This window comes from Aegilops tauschii, chromosome 7, assembly GCF_002575655.3.
Source record: "Aegilops tauschii subsp. strangulata cultivar AL8/78 chromosome 7, Aet v6.0, whole genome shotgun sequence".
NCBI lineage: Eukaryota > Viridiplantae > Streptophyta > Magnoliopsida > Poales > Poaceae > Aegilops > Aegilops tauschii.
The window spans coordinates 506,333,961-506,345,009 of record NC_053041.3 but is presented as its reverse complement, the minus strand read 5'-3'; the positions used below and the strand labels follow the sequence as shown (position 1 = coordinate 506,345,009).

The 11,049-nt window shown below is 39.4% G+C and overlaps 1 long non-coding RNA gene across 1 annotated transcript; it reads right to left on the bottom strand.

Annotated features, from left to right (window-relative positions):
• Window positions 1-8,717: 8,717 nt before the first annotated feature.
• LOC109757478 (uncharacterized) lies at window positions 8,718-10,685 on the bottom strand. The gene is made up of 3 exons (XR_002231551.4): window positions 10,083-10,685; window positions 9,680-9,813; window positions 8,718-9,179 (listed from the first exon to the last, which is right to left on the bottom strand). It is a non-coding gene; the product is annotated as an uncharacterized lncRNA (long non-coding RNA).
• Window positions 10,686-11,049: the final 364 nt, after the last annotated feature.

Genomic DNA, 11,049 nt, shown 5'->3' with positions numbered 1-11,049 from the left:
ATGAGGCACAAGGTATCTCTTGAGTTGAAACTCAGGGAAATCATCGAGAGCAATATAAGAAGGTACAAAAAGTTCAAACGGGTAGGCAATCATTTGATGCCTGAAATAGAGTGTGAAAGGGGTTCAAAGCAACATGGAATAATATTGCATCTAACACCGAAACAAAACATCTGACGGAAGGTAGCTCATGGAATTATATACGAAGTCAAGTTCAAAGGATAAACTCAAATACAAGGATCACAGGGAAATTTTCAAGAAGTTTTAGAATCAATAGATCTTCCGTAGGGGATCCAAAAGAATGACATACTCGGATAGAAGGAATCATTATAGTCTCGGAAACAACTTAGCAATTGGAAGGCTTGTACACCATTAAGACCAAAAGACAAACACATTGCATAAGTATGCATTTGATGACTGGAGGGTTACTGAATCATTAGGATGATCAGGATGAAGGTGACCCACTTCATACCACCATGATGAATAACAAGAGTGGTGGCATATTATGTGATCACGATACAAGGTTTGTCAAAGAATAGTCTGTCAGGTATGTTGGCAACATCATCGGTACCAAGGGTGGGGGACGAAGAGAACCAGTTTCCTGCTTGTTAAACCGAGGTGGACCAATAGGCAAAGTTCTCGTCCACCGGTGGTTGCCGGAGTGTTAACAACAATAGCAACAGGGTCTTCCTGAGAGAGTTGTACACCGAGGTGTTTACATAAGCACGGAATTATTACTGCTTAGATCATATAAACTATAAGAAGGGTTAAACAGACCTATGGAAGGGAAATGTGATAATCTACAACTACTAGGAGTATATCCTTCCCAAGAACAAGCGGAGCGGGATAATCATGACAGGTCTTCAAGTACATAACCCTTTAAATAAAAGGGGCAATGAGAATAATGATGTTTACCCATAGAGTAGTGTTTGGATAATCGAACAAGAAACATTTAGCATTGCATTTCCAATGTTCTTGTTGATATTCAGAATACCACAATCATGCTTCAGGGTAGCAATAATATGGTGTTTCAAGTAAGGGCTGGGTCTGAAGATCACAAGAATACACAAGGACCAATTTCAAGAATAGCAAGGAATACAAGGTATAAGCAAAACATGACCAAGTTTGTGTTGGCGGGAAGTCAAGGATGTTGTCAATGATAACACAAATCATCGAGGGGTAAGGATGGTATTTCTCACAATGAATTCAATTAACATATCAGAAGAACTCAAAATGTTGATGATGATCACGACACATTTTGTCAAGAGGTTGCATGGAGATGTAGACAACATCAAGCAAATGGAATGGTGAAGCAAAAGGTTATTGGAACCATAGATAAGATGCATTCTCAGATTTCGTAATGTTGTGTAAAACAATATGACGGTGAAAGTTTGACACAGGGTTAGGTTATTGTCAGGATGTGCACTGGAAAGAAGGACCATGTAGCACAGTTAAAACTAGCACGATAATGATGTAGTCAATCACACTAGGAATGATATGATGGAGTATTAAACTTCCTAGCAACAAAGTTCTAGGAGTACTGATTCACAAGGTGGAATCGAGTCACTTGTCGGAGTTCTCAAGTGATGGACAATTCAAACCCACGGTGTGACTAAAACGGTGGTAAGTATTACTTTAGCAAGAATCCATAAGAGGTAATGCAATGTCACGATATCCTCGAGATAACATAGGGCAACACTCGAAGGTAGAACATAATAGAAGCTGAACTAGATCGTTGATATGTGGACGACAGATGCTTTAACCTTGTCGAAAAAATAGACGAGGCATGGGAATGGAGTTATCAAATGAGGTCAGCATGGTCAGAACCATAATTGCATGGAATCAAGTTAAGGAAACTTGGAAGAATTATAAAACTTAATAAATATTTGCAAGGAGCCTCCGTGACGGTCTACATCATTTCCATGGGCATGAACACAAAGTTCAAGATCGACTCCCACTTCTTCAATGCATAACCTTTCATTCACTTCTCATTTTGAATAAGTTGTAGTGTTGAATTTATCTGACACCAGAAGAGTACGACTCGTGAAAACTTTCAGGTTCACACAGATGGCAAAAACATAGGTACAACCCAGCGGAGCATTTTAGGAATCTATACAATACACTTATAGAAGTAACAGATAGAAGTTCGAGAGCAGAGCATGGTTGAAAAAGTAGAGGATACAATTTATCAAGGCATTATGTATTCGAGGAAAGACTCACAAGGTTATTGAATATGAAAGACAATGTCGGATAATAATCCAACAGAGGATTTGGCGGTGCACAAAGGATTTCATGTGAGTATCGGTACTCAACTAGAAGAAGAAAGAATGCAATGGCATCGGATTATAGAAACATCTGAATAGCCCGATATATAAGATACAGATGAATTGCGATTCTTCCAATAACATGAGATGAGAAGCATACGCTATGATCATAGGATGATCTAGCCGAACAAACGTATCAAGGTTTGATTGGTTGAAAACCAGCTCATGTCCGAATGACGTCAACGTCGGAACGATGAATTCTAGGATCCGACTAATGGTTGCGAGCATTCGCATACTTATTGAATCAAAGCTCAAAATGACAATGACAAAGGATGTCAATAAGGATTACTAGTAATATGGGATTAACCATAAAGCAAGCAAGCAAGAATTTCAAAGGTAATAGGATGCAAAGGATTTTTGGAAGACCGGATAGCATTTCGGAGTATTTCATGAAATACATGAACAACTTGGATGTACAAATCCCCGGTAAGTGTGAGGAACTATTCGTAGGTGTATTCATGCAGAAAGGAGCTAGAAGGCAGTAGACACAAAGGATTCTCAGAATATCGGGGAGTATTTCGGGGTATCTTGTAATAACAAAAGCAACTGCGAATGATAGTATGAATGGCAGGTGTACGTAGTTATCCATGGGGGTTTATCGATGGAAGGGAATTGCAAAAGCGATGGGCAGAAGGTCTTGGTAGAACATTGGAGAGTATCTTCAGAGTCTTCTCGTGAATCAAGCGATCATCTGGAATGAGGTGCTCTCCGGGAGGAAGAAATTACGAGAACCTAGAGTTAGAGTTAGTAAAATCTTTAACCCGAATAGAAGAGAAATCGGAATAGCAGAGTAAAGGAGAGGAATAAAAGATCGTAATCCCATTCTTTGGCGATGTGGACCCGTAAGCCACACAACAATGTTAGTAAAATAGTTTTCTAAAGACTAGACTCAACTTCGGCCAAGGAGTTGGAAAGGGCTTCCTACAGGTAGTCGGCTCCGATACCAACTTGTGATATGCTCTAATGCATCCCTAGGCATTTTAAAAGCAGAGGAAAATTATCTGGTAATAATTTCCTAGCTCTAGGTATTTTTTGGTCAGATGATCCTGATGCAAATGTTCAAAGTTCACTAATTTATAGGGGTGTGGCAGGTATACAGATAGCATATTCGGATTCGTTATATTTTTTGATCATTTTTCATATATAAATTATTTTTATCCGAGACACAGTTTATTTTGTATGAATTTCTGAAGTATATACTATTATTCTGAAATTTTTGGAATATTAATATTAATTCGAATTTAACTAAAAATGCTAAGTCTACCCAGCAGAAACCTAGCTACAATGGCTTACACGTGGGGCCAGAGGGCCAAGTTGACCCAGTCAAATATTTGACTGGTCAATAGTGTGAACAACTGGCTTTGTCATTCGTGTGCCAGCCCAGGTAATACGTAGTGTGAGCCCATGTTCGCTCGCAGCCATTGTCCATTCGTCTCGCCGCCGCTGTCTCTTCTGCTCCCCGCCGCCGCTCCAGGCTTCATCTTCCTTACTCCAAGTTCGCTCGCAGCCATTTTCCGTTCGTCTCACCGCCGCTGTCTCTTCCACTCCCCGCCCCGACGGACGTGCATGCCGCTGTCTCTTCCGCTCCATAATAAATTATCCTCCTCGCTCTCTGTCTGCCTAACCAGTTATCCTCCTTTCCCTTCCTCTACTTGGCACGAAAGAAACTAATACAGATCTTCATCTTCGCTGCGACACCGGCGAACGACCACTTCTGTTTGACTCATGATGTTCGGTCACCAAACCTAAACCGTGGTGAGCTCCTCTATTAGTTTGTCCCTCTCTTATTCAAAGGAGTTGCAGTTCCCTCACCATGCTTGCCATTGGTGTCGCCGTAGTCCATATTAACCCCTTCTTTTCATGTGGTCCATGATTGCAAGACTGAAGCAGACTTAATTTCTCTGATGAGGTTGTGTTTTGAATTTGGCTTGGGATTTTGGGCTGGCCTCGTAATCAGTTTTTCTTGCATCATTTGCTTATGTTATTTCACTGTAACAAGGAGCTTAGGATTATCTTTATCTACTATTATTGGTTCAGAAATAATCTATAGTGCCATCCTCGCATTGGTTTTTGCAGGCAGCTAGAAATCATCGTAATATGTGAATCGTATGTACTACCATGTTCATATAGGTGACACACCGGCAATGCAAAAAGGAATATAATTCATCCGCGCCATGTTTCATCAGTTTTCAGCTATACTTTGTTTCCGCACCAGTCTTCGTTTCCTCATATTCAGGTGCTCAGGTGCACAACTTCAATAAACTGCACATGTGGAGTACAGCTATTCATCAACTCCCCATTTTGGATTGAGCTGCAGCAAATGGTCAGTTACTAATTCCGTGTGATTGTTCTTCGAAACAAGTCCCTTAAAATAACTCTTTTTATTTCCTCTACCAGATAGAGCAATCGAGATCTCATTACTTTACCCATGTCCCATCAATTCTATTAGTCAGATTGAGCCATCACTCGCACCGATGTAAGCAAGCAGGAACTCATTGGATTTTGTGAGCTGGACTTCTATATCATTTGCATCGGTGTCCCAGCAAGGTAAATAGGATTCCATAATTCATGGTTTATCTTAATTCCCTAATTCATTCCTTTTACTTTCTCAAATCTGAAAGTATATGTTATTATTGATGGATGTTCACCTTTTTTTGCGAAAAGATAAATATTCAGCTTGATCATGAATAAGCAACCAATTAGCCATCATAGTTCTATATTGAATAATCTATGCTTCTACAAATCATTATCTATGTTGCGGATGTTGTTGATAGAAGTTTTGGTCTATACATCGAACACTGGTGTACATGTTATTTGTGTACGCAGTCAATAACTTTTTTGTTTGATCCAGTTAGTGAAATCAATATACATATATTTTAGTTCCACAAATATGTTTAATCTATTTCATCTTTACCTCATGGTTTTTGTAAGCATAGTTATATTTATAATACTACATGTCTACATATATATATCCCCGAGTACTAGGTTCAACTTCAGCTAAAAGTGTCCAAATGGGGCTTGCGATATACGGTTGGAAAGCTATGGACACGACTATCATGACCCAAGTTGAATTTTTGGCAAAATGTATGCGGTTTAAAAGCAGTTTTGAAAACCGTTTTTTCTTCATACAAAAAATGTGAATCGTATTTTCCATCGCATTTCTAAACCGTTTATCGGAATGAGGCAAATAATATGGCGTTGGAAAGCTACTGCAAAACCACTCCTTCCATATGTTGATAGTTTTCTGTAATTCCTTATGATTAAAGAGTAATTTGGAAAATCGTAATATTTAGGAAACCGAACAGCCGAGTTCGTATTTTCGATGGCATTTCTAAACGGCTGATCCAATTGAGGCAAACGATATGGCCTTGGAAAGCTAATGAAAATGCGCTACTTTTTCATGTTGAATTTTTTTTCTAATTTTGAACGGTTTAAAAAAATTTAGAAAACGATACAAGTTCTAGCGAATTTGTATCTTCAAGCTAATTTTTGAACCGTAAATCCGAATGCAGCAAATGATATGGCGTTGGAAAGCTTGAGGAAATGCGAAAAAAATTTGTATCTATTATTTCTCTCAATTCCTTATGGTTTTAAGTCTATTTTGAAAATGGCTAAAATAGTTTTTTAGCCGTAATTTCTACAAACTTTATCGGGATGGGGTGAATAATATACCCTTGAAAAGCTACGAAAAATGCGAAACTTTTTTATGTTGATGGTTTTCTCTGATTCCTAGCCATTTTCAAGTAATTTTGAAAACAGCGAAATCATGCGTTCTGCCTTTGTCGCGAAACAGATTCTCCAAAAATGCACCGCGTGAAGAACTTGAACTTCTAGGTATGTCTACCTGAACTTCACTCTGTTTTCACGTGCTTTTTTTCTCACAGCTCTCCATCCACTCCCCGAAACACTCAGCGAAATTGAGGAACTGATATACAGATGGAAAGCTGATGTAAACACGCAACTTTCCCGTGTTGATCATTTTTTCATACTCACGATGTTTTTAAAAGTTTTTCATTTGAAATTCATTCAGTGTAGTAGTTGAACTTCCTACTGTTTTCACGTTGAACTTCTCTGACGTATTTTCATTTGTAATTTTCTCATCCATTCGTCAGTGTTACACAATTGATATTCCTTTTGTACAAACCTCTCTCATAATAAATTTTTTAACTTTCTCCCACCGAGGATTTGAACTTATAGCAACAAAACTTTTAGTCTTTCCTTTTTTATTCTTTTTAATACAAAATGCACACGGTGTAGTACACGAACTTCTGACAGTTATCAATCTGAACTTCTCTCGGTTACATGAAAATCTCTGAATTTTTTATGAATTTTAATCTGAATTTCTCAATCTTTTTTTATGAATTTTGAAGCGCTCTATTTTTAAAAGTTGAAATTCTTTGTTTTTTATTTTTGAACTTCTTGTTTCCACTCTTTAATAACGAGGAAAATCTGAGTTTTTTATAATCATCGAACTTCTCCATCTTTTTAATATGGACTTCCTGATTTTTTTCTTAATCTTTTTTATGAAATTTTGAAGCGCTCTATTTTTAAAAAAAGTTGAACTTCTTGTTATTTAATTTTTGAACTTCTTGTTTTCCATTCTTTAATAACGAGGGAAATATGAGTTTTCTATAATCATCGAACTTCTCCCATCTTTTTAATTTGGACTTCCTAGTTTTATTTCTTTTTGTAACAGAAAAAATCCTAATTTTTTATAGACATCGAGCCCCTTCGTTAAATTTGAACTTCTAGGTTTATTTTTTTTGCTCGCAGCTCTCTATCCACTCACCAAAACACTCACCGAAATTGAGCAAGTGATATACCGATGGAAAGCTGATGTAAACACGCAACATTTCCATGTTGATCATTTTTTCATACTCGCGATAGTTTTTAAAGATTTTCATCAGAAATTCATTCAATGTAGTAGTTGAACTTCCTGCTATTTTCACGTTGAACTTATGTGACGTATTTTCGTTTGTTTTTTTCTCATCCATTTGTCATTGTTACACAAATGATAATCCTTTTGTACAAACCTCTCGCACAATAATTTTTTAAACTTTCTCCAACCGAGGACTTGAACTTATAACAACAACAAAATTGGACCTTGCCTTTTAAAATGAGAAAATTCTTTTGAAACTTTAGTTTTTCCTTTTTTTGAATTTGTTCATTTTATTATTTAGTGACGAGAAAACATCTAAGTTTTTTTAACTTTCGAACTTCTCTCTTATTTTACATTGAACTTTTAGGAAAATATGGGTTTAAATAAGCCAACAATTTTTTTTAGGTTTTTAAATTTGAACTTCTTGGTTTTTTTGACCTTATCGGTTATTTCAAATTGAACTTCTAGCGTTTTCAAGTTTGAACTTCTATGTTTTTTTTACCTTCTCGGTTATTTCAAATTTTCTAGTTTTTTTAAATCCATTTTTTATAAACATTTTTTGTACTGCTCTGTTATTTGAGTTGGCCTTCTTTATTATTTTTGAGAAATGAGGAAAACCTAATTTTTAGAAAAATTGGTTATTTTTTAGAAACGAGAAAAATCCAAAATTTTAATGAGCATCGGACTACTCTCTTATTTTAATTTGACCTTCTTGGTTTATTTTTTAGAAATAGGGAAAATCTATTTCTTTATTTTTAGATCGAACTAATGTGTTATTTAAATTTTGAACTTCTTAGTTGTATTTTATAGACGGAAAACTGGATTACTATTGAATTTACTTTTTCACATTGTAAATATTGTTTCGTATGTTTCAACTAAAAATGTCTAGGCTTCTGCATTTAAATTGGCCATATGGGCAAACATCGAAAATAACACAATCATCTTTTTTCCATGATTTGTGAACTTTACTGTTGTTTTATTTTCTATCTTTTTAGTACAAATTGAACTACGCAAGTTTCACATGGTGAACTTCTGTATTTTTAATAAACACAACAAATTGTTACAAACAACGTTTTTATACAAATACACAACAGTTGAAGTAATTTTTTTGGCTCACACAACAACTCACACCCACACTACAGAAATTGAACTGCTCCAATGCGTGCCCCACGAGATCTTTGTCATCCTTGCCGGTGCTCTCAGTTCTGCAGGACGGGGGACAGGGATCGACGACGGGAGCCCGCACAAGGGACCTCTGTTGACGGGATCGTGGGAGGCACAGACAACATCGACCGGAGAAGGGATTTCCTGCAGGGCGGCCTTCGGCACTGGTGCTGGGGGCAACTGGCGGTGGCGGCAGAGGTAGGGGATGGGATGGGGGTGATGCAGCAGTAGGGACAACAAAAGTATCTTTGCATAAATACAAATGTTCAACTCGGTAGCGCAAATACAATATGAATTTTAGTACCGAACAACAACTACATGCATATCATCAAAAAATTCTTTTTTGACTAAAATTTGCATAAACACCAGCCACGTACTCCATATATTCTCAGGCATAGCAGAACTTTGTTCTCAGGCATTACATCGTTGTTGAAGAAAAGTTCATGTTTTTTGACTTACAAATGTCTTCCTGAAGAAAAGTGTAAATGTCTTACTCTTTTTTAATAAACATCGAGCCCTACTAGAAACACTCGTGGAAGAAGATGCAAAGGAGGCCGACGGCAAGCACGGCCTCTTGTCGGAGCGCCGCCTGTACGTTCTGGCATTCGTCATCGTTGTTGTGCTGCTCTCCCCGGCGCTGTCACTCCCTCTGGACCTTAGTGTGAGAGGTACCTGAGATAGGTTTTGCTCTGTGTGCTGCAACTCCTTTGTCCATCAATTTTGAACACAGAAGTTTGTTGCATCCACACTCCTTCATCATTGGTACAAGAAAGCTTGTTTTACCACTAGTCCATGACGCCTTACCCTCTTTAGCCCTAAAATAAGCAGGAAATAATTTTGGGCATACTTCATACACACATTCTCATGAACCATCAATCTGATAGTGTAATCAATAACTTGGTAGATAGCAGAAAGACATAGACAGCAAGTAAGAAAAAATTCAACACTCATCACTTCCATAAAGGATATTATTTGGAAGTTCTAATAATCTACGACAATAATAACCTATGGAGTAAGTTAGTGTGCTGAGTTCCAGAAACAAAATCTGCTTGTGTTCTTTTGAAACAAGCAAATGGCATGAAGTTAAATTTTTTGGAGGGCGCAACCATCTCAAATTGAGAAGTGCCTTTTTTTCTGACAACACAAACTGTTTTTGCATATTCATTGATAAGATAGGAGATATAAAACAGAAAAAGCAAGCAAGCAAGCCTCAGACTGTGGCATCTGCCTGGGTCAACTACAAGACACTAGCAAGCGAATATAAACACACATCATTCAGATTTGTATGATATAAATTAGTTCAGCAAGCATGTACCTTCCTTTTCTCCAACTGCATCTTCAGGTTTCTCCATGGCTATTGAGACGCTGTAAAGCAGAGAACAGGCAGAGGAGACATCAAGGCCGAGAGTTGTGACAAAAGCAGAGAGTTTATTAATTCTCGGAGAGTTCCTGAAAGCACATAGCTAGCAACGATAAACGAGAGTACTAATAGTACACCTAATAGTAGCATCTAAAAATTTAGATACGAGAGAAAACAAAGCTCTTTCTTGCAAAGTGAAAACTGAATAAACCAATACACGCCAAACAAATGCAAAGGGCCCTTATTTTCTCACTCAAACGGCTAATCTTTCAAGCAATGAGCCAAGCAAAAAAGAAATCAAGATCCTGCCGCCCCAAGACCTAGATTAATTATACAAAAAAGCAAAAAAGGGAACTACCTCAGGAAGTTCAAGTTGGCCGTCACGAGGAGAACAACATGTGCGTGCTAGTGGCTGGAATGGCGTGACGATGGTGGTGGCGTGGAGCTTCACCCGAAGGGGGCACTGAAGGAGGGGATGGCGCACCTCGCCGGAGATGGAGGGGCGGGAGCGGCCGCTCCATGGATGAACCTTATTCCAGGAAGGTCAAGGTGGCTCTCATGAGAAGGTCAGTGTGGCCGGCCAGGACGGCGCGGGGGCAGGGGAGGGGGATCCCGGCCAGCGGGGTGATGTGGCGGCCCACATCAGCTCCGGCGAGGAAGAAGGGCATGCGTGGAGAAGAGGCACTGGGGCAGGCGAGCTCCACCGTGGCGCATGTTTGGGAGGTTCCTCTCCAGGGCGGCGGCGAGAGGAAGAACGCGGTGGTTGCCGTGGCGAGCTCCGCCGGTTGGATTCGGTAAGAGGCCGTGGCGCGCGAGGTTTGCAGCGGGCGGCGGCGCGCGAGGTTCGCCGGTGGTGTAGTGGCGTCGAAGAGGATCTCGGGAAGAGGGGGGGTGATGTCGGCCGGTGGCGGCGCCACCGCCGGTTGGGGGCGGGGTGGCGGGCGCGTTGCCGGTTTGGGGCAGGAGGTGCGGGAGGGAGGTGGGGGATCTGGATCGGGGTAGATGGTGGATCGGGATTAGGGGAGGTGGGTGGGCTTTTTTTTTTTCTTTTGTTTATCGTTGCCCGGTTCGGGAGTTCGGGAGCATCCGGTCCTGATCAAATAGTTATTCTAATCCTAAAATTAGAATAGTATTGTATATACAGAGGATTCGAACCTACGAACAGTTAACAGCCGACCGCTCTACTACTGAGCTACTGAGGAACAAGGGAGGATTCGACCTCCTAGAGTTCAACTCCCGCTCTCAACCCATGAACAATATGAGTCCGAAACTTCTTTCGTAACTCTCATAATTACTAGCACAGACTTCACATGCATGCCGGAAGT